The 10996-nt window shown below is 57.2% G+C and overlaps 1 long non-coding RNA gene across 2 annotated transcripts; it reads right to left on the reverse strand.

Annotated features, from left to right (window-relative positions):
- Positions 1-1294: 1294 nt before the first annotated feature.
- On the reverse strand, positions 1295-8923 carry LOC122470108. 2 transcript variants are annotated; one of them, XR_006293830.1, is made up of 5 exons: positions 8217-8923; positions 7831-7937; positions 7122-7161; positions 3586-4358; positions 1295-2264 (listed from the first exon to the last, which is right to left on the reverse strand). It is a non-coding gene; the product is annotated as an uncharacterized LOC122470108 (long non-coding RNA). The 2 variants fall into 2 exon arrangements; XR_006293831.1 differs by lacking the exon at positions 7831-7937.
- Between the last annotated feature and the right edge of the window lie 2073 nt (positions 8924-10996).

Here is a 10996-nt window from a genome sequence, read left to right on the forward strand (position 1 = left end):
TAATTTAGAGCCTGGCTCCAGGGCTGTCACGAATAACAAGCCAAACGTTTCCATTTTATTTTCCGCTAACGGCGATCAGTTTCCACTCAGAGTGGAAAGTAGGCTTTAAGGGGCCTGGCTTCTGCCCCGCGGAGCTGCCCAGGAGGGTCCTAACCGGTGACCTCCATGCCCCTCACCCGCTGACTCACATTTCTGTCCATCCCTCTGCCTCACGTTGACCTACTAGCGCCCCGCTGAAGGGGTTCACAAGTACGTCACCTGGGCCTCGCTCACCTGCGCCCCCGGCCCCCCCGCCCTGTGCCCACGCCCTGCCCACCCGCCTGGCCCAGAGCTCAGAAGAACTTGCACCCGCATCTCCAGACCCACCTCCTGGCTCACTGCGCCCTGATTTTCACCAAGGGCACCAGCCCCCTGGAGGGGACTCCTGTCACCAGGGACCCAGCCGGCTGTGCGCCCTCTATCTGGCTGCAGTGAAGCTGCCACCAGAGCTGGGAGGGGACGTTCTGATGGCATTCGGTCAGCCCTGCCCCCACTGCCCTTCCAGGTCACCCGAGCTGTTTCCTCTTCTGCATCAAGCAGCCAGGGTCAGTCAGGGGCACTCGTGTTCAAACATCCTTACCGATGAAGGCACGAGAGGAGAGTGGAGGGGAGACGCCGCCCCATCACCAGCGTCCTCAGGAAGCCGCCTCACCATCGCCACCAGGAAGCACTCCTGCCCTGCAGCCCTGCTCTGCCGCCCCCTCTGTCGGACCCCAACTGGGCCCTGAGCCAGCGGCTGCAGCGGGGACTCGGCGCCCTCAGACATGGGGAGCGAGCCCCTGGCCAGGCCCCGGCGTGAGGACACTGGTCCACATGGAAAGGGCGAGCAGGGTTTCCAGTCTGCCGATGCGCCGACAAGGGCCTGGCGAGTCGTCCACACGTGCTTCAACAACTGGAAAAAAATCACAGAAGAACCAAGTCAAAGCACCTGATGTTGCCGCCGGGAGACGCAGGGTACTTGTGAGCACATGCGGCTCCACGTGCCTGACCCGAGCAGGCCAGCAACCGGGCCACACCGGCCGCACGAGACCGAGGCGGAGGGCGCTTCAGTGACACGACACAATCCACGGTGACCGTGACATGGTGACTCTCCACGCAGCGACCCAGCCTTCTCCAGTGACGCTAACAGCAATGAACCGTGAGAATAAAACCTTTACCCGTGTCGTCAGTACCGTCTCAGAGAATCACCTACACCCTTAACAACTGAGCAGTTTGTGTCTCAACAAAGGAGCATACACTCCCAGGCTTTTACTGTGAATCATTAATTTTGTGTACGGTTTTTTCTCAAAAGAGAGTAATAGTCCCACAATTTAAGTGGCTGACTTTGCAGTGTACCTGCCTCCAAATCTCTTGATGAACTGAGCCTCCTGGGTGACTAACAGACGTGTGTGTGTCGTATCATGACTCAGGAACATGCCATGTTTGCTTCTTGAGGCATGAACAGCAATGAGAACAGAGACCCCGCAGGCGGATGCAGACGGAGGCCGGAATCCTCCTCCGGAGAGAACAGGGAAGGGATGGGTGTGTGTGAGGACGGGGGCGGCGGACCCTGGGGTCTCAGAGACCTGTCCTGCGGCCCCCACAGCCTCGCTCTCGCATTCACCCTTTCTAGCCTCTGATTTCCAGCTACGAGGTTATTATTTGTATCTCATTCATTCATCCTATATGTATTTAATGAATTCCTACGGTCACTGCTGTGCATCTCGTGACAAACAAAAACACATGAGCTGACAGTCTAGTGGAAAAGACAAATAGGAAGTGAAGGACCCCATGAGGTGTGTAAGTGTCACCAAGGAAAAGGAGACCACACAGTCATGCCCACCTGGTCCAGAAAGGACAGGGAAGGTCCCTTGGGGAATGACAGCAGAGCTGAGATGGGGGACCTCTGGGAGTGGCCAGGAAGGGGAGCAGGGAGGGTGTTCCAGGCAGAGGTAACAGCATGTGCAAAGGCCCAGGGGCTGGAGCAGGAATGGACAAGGAAGGAGGTACAGGCGAGGCTGAGATGGGCAGGCTGGGCCTTGGGCCTTACTTACTCAGGTGTGAGGGGAGCAGGGCAGGTCCCCAGCAGAAGGGGCAAAGGACGAGATGTGTTTCCTTAAAAGCTCATTCAGTCTGCCCCAGGAGTGCAGAGGGGGCGAGGGAACACCTGTGGAAGCCACTAGACCAGTCAGGGGGCTGTGCAGGCACCAGGCAAGACACGATGCCGTGTTCCCTTGGGGCGGAGGCTGTGGAGATGGGAAAAGCAGATGGATTCCAGGCAATCCAGGGGATTCTGGGCAAGAAATGAACAGGTTAGTGACGGGTCAGATACGAGGGGAGTGAAGGAGACAGAATATAAGGGATGAGTAAGTCGATGGACCGGGGTTCCGTTTACTAAGTCGGAAAAGCCTAGGGAGTTCCGGAATGAGGGAACAGAGCTTGCTCCTGGCTCGCTGACTTTGCTGCACACGAGCGGCCTGCTGCGCACGTCAAGGGAATGCCGGGACGTACGCACGTGCAGCTAGAAGACAGGAATGCCGCACACACGTGGATTTCGGGTCCCTCAATGTGTGGGCCGTCTCGAAGGCCGGGGACCAGAGGAGAATCTGTGTGGGACACCCAGGCCGAGGAGGGAGAGCTGGATGGGAAGGCGGGGCGCACGTTGCAAAGCCATGTGTGAAGGGGGTGCACAGAGGGAGGGGTGGCCGGTCACGGTGTCAGGTCTGCGGGGCGGCCCAGGTGCGCACGGGGAGACGGATACAGTGACTCCCGGGCACCGGTGGCCTTGGCAGGATGCGTCTGCGTTGAGTGTGGAAAAGAACCGGAACAGAGTGGGTGCCCTGGTGAGGAGCAGGTGCAGCCGAGACACTTCGGACGAGGCCAGCCGTGAGCAGGGCTCCACGGAAGCGTGCGGCCACAGGCAGGGATAGCGAGCGGGACAGACTGGAAATGGAGGGTAATTCCTGCCGGGAAGCAGGGTTCAATTCAGGGGCCAACAGGCCGGGAAGGTGACAGACAATGAAGCGGGCAGGGCGGTGTGCAAATGGAGCGGTGCCTGCCGGCAGCTCCGGCCGTGGAAATGCAGGCCCAGTGCCGGCAGATCCATTGAGGGGTTTTTGTTTCTGTTTTAAAGCTGAGAATCCTGCAGGCTTAGCTGATTTTCAGGAGAAACGCACATCTGCAAGCAGCTGCCGGACAGCCCGATAAAGGGAGCAGGGGACCCAGGTCCCCGTGTGTCTGCAGGAGGTGGTGCTCAGGGGAGGCGGGGACCCAGGTATCCCTGTGTGTCTGCAGGAGGTGGTGCTCAGGGGAGGAGGGAACCCAGGTGCCTGTGTGTCTGCAGGTGACGCTCAGGGGTGGAGGGGACCCAGGTCCCCGTGTGTCTGCAGGAGGTGGCGCTCAGGGGAGGAGGGGACCCAGTGTCCGTGTGTCTGCAGGAGGTGGCGCTCAGGGCTCTCCGTGCTGCTTGTGCGACAGCCACTTCTCAGCGAACTGCACCCCCGTTTCTGCCACTAGACCAGGGACTGCACTGGGTGGTCTGTGTTTATCCTCCCCCTTCACACTCACATTCTTCTCTTGCAAGTCCTTCCTCAAAGAACCCTGAAGGCTCTTCTTCTGGGTCCCCGAAAACACGTGCTCGATGTCAAATGCCCTGAAAGCCACAGTGGCCTCACTGACACGGAGCAGGCTCTCAGCTCCGTGTTCCGGCGGGTCCACGGGAGATCCGTCTGCTCAGGGCTCCAAGGAACCTGCCAGGAGGAGACAGCACTTGGCCTCAAGTCACACTTGCCCACCAGGAAAATCATCTCTCCGCAGGACGTGTGTTCTTGGCGACACCGAAGACGTCCTGAAACGCGGGAGGGCAGCACAGCAGACTCCTGCACGAGCCAGCCGAGACCTCCCCGAGCCTGCTTGGCGGGTGTGTCGCCCGGGGGCATTTCGGATCTGCAGAGCCAGTCGCGGTCCTCCCTACGGACCCCGCCTCCCGTGGTGCTCCAGGGACAGTGACAGAAGCACGGCCTGGTGGTGACATACCCGAATCAGAAATGTGGCTCCACACCTCACAGAACAGTTCCACTGCATTCTGACTTGATAACTTGGGGTGCTGACTGATGCTCAGACGGTCGGAAATGAGAAGATGTGAAAACACATGCATCTTCTCCTCTTTCTGATGAAATGCCAAGTTAAATCCCACTTTCAGTGGGAAGAGCAGACTCTTGGCTCATTACCCAGATGTAACTTGGCCGTGCTGGTTGGTTTAGCCCCATTTGTGACAAATACACTACTGAGACTGGTGGGTTCAAATACATTTCTGATGCTGAAGTCTGGAATCTCCCACGCTGTGAGGAAAGACAGAAGAAATTTTCCGTTGGTTAAAAAAAAAAAAATCTCTCTAATAACTGCTGTCTCGCCTCCAGATCTCCTGCACCAGAAACGGGAGACTCCACCTTACTCCACGTTCTCCTCTGCTAACATCCTGTCTGAACTGTGACAGCCGGCAGCTACTGGCCGGGGTGCGTGCAGGCCGCTTGCGTGGTCTGCAGAGGACGCTGGTCCCGGTGGCTGATCTAGATCTTAGCCTACGGGAAAGCCTCACTATTCCTGTTATGAAGTTTCCTGCTCCCAGACGATGAGAATTAAGAAGCTAACAAAGAAACTCCAGCAAGCAATGGTTTGCAAATGCCTAAATTCACTATGCCGATCACAGCCAATAAAAGAAAAGAAAAACAAGACTAACGTAGAAGAACGCATATAACTGGCCCAAACGAGAACAGAATACGTTCCTCTAATGTTACTATGACAACTTCCTGCCATCTCTCAAAATACAACTCAGGATAATAAAAAAGAAACTTTAAACGAGGCAAAAACATGACACCTAGGTTCTAAAGTCCACTGGCAACTGACTACAGATGGCAAATTCTGACATGTCTGTTTCGGAAGCCATCAGCCGCCTCGTCTGGTGCCTGGCGGAGAGCGTGAGATGGGCTGCGTCTGCCTGCAGGGAGGGTCTGTAGGAGGCCTTCTCTGGGAGGTTCTACCAACACCTCCAGGGTGGAGAAGGGAGGGCCACCGGGACTACGGGAGGAGTAGCCCACAGCACACAGCTTTGGAAGGGACCCATGGAGATGGAGAAAGGTGGGTGGGGATCGGGAAAGTTTGGAGGTCAAGTCAACAGGTTAGAAGTGGGCTGTCTAGGAGGGAACCTCACCCAAACGGAAAACCTCAGCTCTGCATGAGCCCATGTGAAGAGGACGGAGAGACAAGCTACAGGCTGGAAGGAAACACTGGCAAACCGTACATCTGACAACAAAATAATGTCCAGAATACGTTAACAACTCTCAGAGTTAACCAGTGAAAATACAAACAATCCTATTAGAGAGTGCACAAACCACAGGAACAGACGTGTCACCAAAGAGGACGTATGAATGGCAAATAAACCCAAGAAAAGATGCTCCACATCACTACCCATCAGGAAAATGCAAACGAAAACGACACATCTATCGGAACGGCTAAAATAGACAGTTGCGAGTGAGAACAGCGAATACTTAGAAGGTGGGGAATCAGGTCAGTCACACGTTGCTGGCGGGAACGTGTCATGGTACAGCTGCCGTGGAAACCAGTTTGGCAGTTTCATATAAAACTACACCTGCAACCACACTATCCCACGACTGCGCTCTTGGGCGTTTCTCCCAGAGAGAAGAAATGTTCCTACAGGAAACTGCACGTGAATGTTTCCAGCAGCTCTGTTCGTAACAGCCCCCAAACCCGAGACAGCCCTGCTGTCCTTCAACGGGTGAATGGCCGAACAAACTACACCCGGGCCGTGGAACACTGTGCAATGATGAAAGGGATGAATTGCTGACGTATGCAAAAATTTGGATGAATCTCCAGGGAATTATGCTCCAATGAGTGTCGTGGGGAGGAAAGGTCCTCAAGTATGGACCCAGGGAGGCTGGAACGGGAGATGGCAGTGAGAGTGACAGTCCTCATTGTCCTGAGTGCAGTCAACCATCTATGACTCGATCAGTGGCTGTGGTCTTCTCAGAGATGGGGACGGAAGGGTGACTACTATAGAGACAAAAGGGGCACTTGCATAGATTTGGTGTCTGGATGTGGCAAGCCATTAACAATCATCAGAGGGATGGAACGGAGTGCATGGAACGGAGTGGATGGAATGGAATGGGTGAAGTGAATGGAATGGGGGGGATGGAACAGAATGAACGTGTGGATGGAACTGCATTGAAGCTCCTTGCAAAACTTCTTCTTTAACTTCTCTTCTCTTTATCATGCATACTTGCCTTCTCCTCGGTAACTGTCTCGGTAAGATCACAACCTCAGAGTCAACAGGCGTTTCAGGAACACCCTGAACTGTAGCTGCAGTGACTGCAGATATGAAACAAACACAACTTTTGGGAGAAGGTTACTAAGTCAGCTAAAAGAAACTTTTTAAAAAGCGCGCACACAGCTCACACCTACGTTATCAATTACTTGGGCATTTTCACCCGTTGAAAGAGAAATCTGCCGTACAAGGCAACTGAAGTTTTGATGCAACAGGGCCAACCTTAACAGCCTAGTCTACGTTCCCAAAAGTGCTTCTCAGGTAGAGGGCATTGCTTCACTCGCCTCGGACCGTCAGACGAGGTCACTGAGAATTGGCCAATTTACCCCCATTCCCCCAAGAAAACATATTCTCCCGCCCCCAAACCACGTCTTTTCTATTCATTCACACATTCCTCGTTGCAGGGCCACCATATGAAGTCTTCAGCATGGCCTCAGATGCTCTTTACTCAACGTTAACACCCAGAGATCAGCCCTCGCTGCCACTGGAGGGGCTTTTCTGCTACAGACGGAGAAAAGGAAGGAGCGCTTCCCCGTTCGGCCCACGGCGCACCGCACCCCTCCCCCTCCCCCCCCCCCCCCCCCCGCCACCAAAAGCTCTCCTTGTGATCACAAGGAAAAACAACTGTCCTAAATGCAAAACCAAATCAGAGAAGGGAAAGTCCACCCATCTGCACATGGCGTGGCTGGTGGTGAGGTAACAGCCTAACAAGTCCTGGGAGAGTGGGTGGTGATGCCTCCAGGGAAAGACGGTAACCACTTACAGGCATCACAGGGTCTTTGAAATCCACTGCCTCAGCAACCCTTGAAAATAGAAGGGACATTATTACAAAATGGCAAAGGAAGGCATTCAGCTAGAAAATGGGTTTAAAACCTAATATTAAACTTCAAATCATTGAGCCAGTGATCCTTTTGGGTGAAATTTTCAATTCTATCACTGAACACTACTCTATTTAAGACTCTGTTCTGGAACCTACGGGGATATCCAGAAAGATGAAATATAATCCCTTGGCCACAAATAACAGACAATTTAGTTAAGGTCCAGCAGAATGGCCCAGGAAGCTGACGGACAACAAAAAGGGTCCACACAACTGGGGACAGAATCTCAGCAATCCCACATCACCATCTGTGTGACCTTGGGGAGACCACTTGTACCGCCAGAACTTTAATTTTCCTAATTATAAAATGGTGTGATAAATAGTAGTGATGGGGGGCGGGAAGAATAAAAAATCTTTTCTCCCCTACACCTCCCAGCTCCACCGGCTGGGCCTCGGGAACCAGACTGGCCACAGAGAAACGAGAAAGCACAAGCAGAAGTTTCCTCGCACGTCCACCAGAGCGTCCAGTGATGAGCAACTCCAAGGGCGGCTAGTCGCTGGGCTCACCCAACACGTAACTAAAAGAACAAGCTTTGGGAGAAGGACAAGGACTTCTGAGTTTCCAGGGCACCATATCGTGGGAAGGGAAACATACGGGGGAGCTAGGGAAGATGAAGACAAGTCCGTGAGCCGTGTTCTGTAGATCCCGAGGCGCGGTCCCTGGGCTGGCGAGGGTCCACGTGTGTCCCTGGAGATTAGCTCCTGTTCCTCCCAGCAGAAAGGAGACAAAAGACACCTCTCTGAGTCGATGTCCTCACTTTAGGCAAAGAGGTGCAGAGCAGGGAGTTTTCTTTTGTATCTGCTTCTTCATAACTTCCTATCGCGCCTTCAGCCCGAAATAATCCGCACGTGCCAGTGGCACCTCTTGGGGTGGCACATCTGAACGCACTTCAGGGGACGTCTGCTGTCCCGCTGCCCAGCTGCCCCGTTCTGCTGGTAAAGGCCCTCAGTTTCCCTCCAGGTGACCGCCCCTTCCCTTACCTGCAGCCCACGTAAGTCGAAGTTGACTCCATCCGTGGCTGGGAAGCAACCCGTTACGTGGCCTGAGTTAACAGCGCGCTGTCTCCCTCAGGCCGCCGTGCCTGTTCGGGGATGAGTGCATGACCCAGGCAAGTCCAGGAAGGAAGGTGCAACAACACTCGGACGGAATGCTGGCTCAGGGACGCGGCGCCGAGGGAGGAGGCCTGGGAAGGGAGAGACCGTGAGCCGCTCAGAACGGAGAGGCTTCCCATCAAGTGGACGTGGAGCGGAGCTGCGGCCAAAGCTCACGTACCCACAGGCCTTGCCAACCACACGTGCCAAAGAATGAGTCTGCCTTTGCTTCAGACACTTCAGGCTGGGTCTTCTGTCATTTATAACGCAATTAAGATATCCCACTTGGTACAGAAAAGCCGATGCAGAACTGAGACGGCACTGACGGTATACAGTAGGTGTTGAATACACGACGACTGTGCCAATGTTCCTGCCACCTGGAATCATTTAACCCCTCCCCTGGTCACTCGGCCACCTGCTTCTTCTTTCCTCATCTGCACCCCTTGTGCCTCCCAGCTCAGTTGTCCAAAGCACCCACTGAGATTTCCACCCGTCCCCGTGGGGGCGAGTCCCGTACCCTGGCCGTCATCTGACATTGAACAAGGCCTGTGTTTCCTTCCTTCAACAACGGGTTTTCTCTGAAAGACAGCCTGGAACAGCCAGGATGCAGCCAGGATGCCCCAGTCACACAGTGAGGCCGTGCTGGTCCAGATAGGCGGCGGGGGGGGGGGGGGGGGGGGGAGTGGAGGCAGCTCGCAGCACGCACCCCTGCCCCAGCACTGCCCCAGCACTGCGTCCTGACTCCTCCCACGCTTCCCGGATGGAGAATGGGCCTCCAGGAAGCGCGCAGGGGTGTCCCAGGGGGAGAACAGCCGGAGCCTCCCCTTCTCCGGCTGGGCCACTCCCTCATCAGGAGACGCGACCGACCGAGGCAGGGCAGGGTAGAACCCGGGACACCGCGCATCCGAAGCCCCTCCCCCGGCCTGAGACCGCCTGGGAAAGGGCGGCGGAGACACGCCTCGCCGTGTAATACACACCAAAGACACGCGTCGGGATGAGATCCGACCCGGAGCCCCTTTTCCTCAGTGACTGCCCCCGCCCCCCAGCCCCTCTGCCCCCCTACACGCGGTGCTCACGCCGGACAGGACCGCTGCGGGTCCAGGCCGGGGCGGAGCCGCGTCCACCGCTTCGCACCGTGAGGCTGGTCCGCGAGGAGGCAACGACAACCTCACAGTCACACCGGTGCTTCCAACGCGCGCAAACGGGCTTCTTGTTCTGTTGCCACGTCCCTGCTGTCGAGCATAACGACAGGCAGCATTTCTCGTGCGCTGATCGCGGGCCAGCGTCTGTCCTCACCGCCAGCCGAGCACAGAGGTGACGTCACCACCCATTTCTGGGACGGGGAAGTGACCAGAGAGGTCACACAGAGGAGCGGAACAGTGAGCCCCCCCCCCCCCCCCCCCCCCCCCCCCCCCCCCCCCCCCCCCCCCCCCCCCCCCCCCCCCCCCCCCCCCCCCCCCCCCCCCCCCCCGGTCAGCCAGGCCAAGGGGCTCCAGACCGTCTGCACCGAGACGAGCCGCCACTGCGAGGCTGGAGGTCAGGAGCAGGTCCCGGCCCGACCTTGGGAGCCCCCCGGTGAGACGGGGGCAGCCGGGGCCCCTGTGTCACTGCGTGGAGGGCACCCCCACTGACCGTGCTGGACCCGGCACCGGTGAGAAGTAGACGCCTCGGTGCTCGGCCTCCGACAGGTGACCTCGACGTGTTACTGCGGCAGCAAGGGGGCGAGCGGTGGCGAGACTGACAATGACACGCTTCCTGTTTGGATCCCAGGCTCCGACGCAGACATCAGGAGGGTGATACCGTCCACACACCAGCATGGGGGTGGCCAGCCGCCCTGTCACCCTTCTGGGAAGCCCCGCCCAAGTGGGCATCTTCATCCGCGCTCATCTGGCTTCGTGGAGAGTCCGTGTGCACATCTGGCCTTGGCCTGACTCCTGCCTGTCCCGCCCTGTCCCCAGCTCCTTCCTCTCCCCCCGACTCTGATTCTCCTGCGGTCTGTCTCTCCCCATTTCCCGCCCCCACACCCCGATTTTCCACACCCCGCTATTGTGCAGCTGAGGCTACCACGGCATCCACCCGGTCTCCACAGGCCAGGGGAGACAGTGTGCAGGCAGGAGCGAACCACGGTGGTTCTGGGGCAGGTCTCCTAGTGCGTCCCAGAGCTGCCCCTGGGGCGGCATGGGGACTTCTGGAACATTCTTTCCACTGTGCACCTGCTCCAGAAGCGCATCCTGTGGGGAGCCTGGAAGTCCTCAGAGAGGAGCAGCCTTGACCCTGCCCATAGCTTTTTATGACTGGCTGAGCCATCGTGCCAATCTTGTGCCACTTGCCCGGTGATTGGTCTAGGTCATCATGTGACCCAAGCCTGGCCAATGAACTGCGAGGGGCTGCCTGCAGGGGGATTCATGGGAAAGATTCCCCTGCTGGATGGGAGGGGAGGCGCCGAGTGCCTTGGGTTCCCCCCATGACGCGGTGGGGGGAGGGGCGTGCTGCCGGTGTGGCCGCGGCCTTTTGGATGCAGAGCAGGAGGCCTGAGGCTTGCCGGAGACTGAGGCGTGTCCGCCAGACATGAGCAAGGCGGCAGAGCCAGACCCCCCGCGGCCACCCGCCTCCAGGATGCCCGGCTTGGATAGTGGAGCTGTTCCGTGGCCCACATGGGGAGACTGAGG

The sequence above is a fragment of the Prionailurus bengalensis genome, chromosome D3, assembly GCF_016509475.1.
Source record: "Prionailurus bengalensis isolate Pbe53 chromosome D3, Fcat_Pben_1.1_paternal_pri, whole genome shotgun sequence".
Lineage (NCBI taxonomy): Eukaryota > Metazoa > Chordata > Mammalia > Carnivora > Felidae > Prionailurus > Prionailurus bengalensis.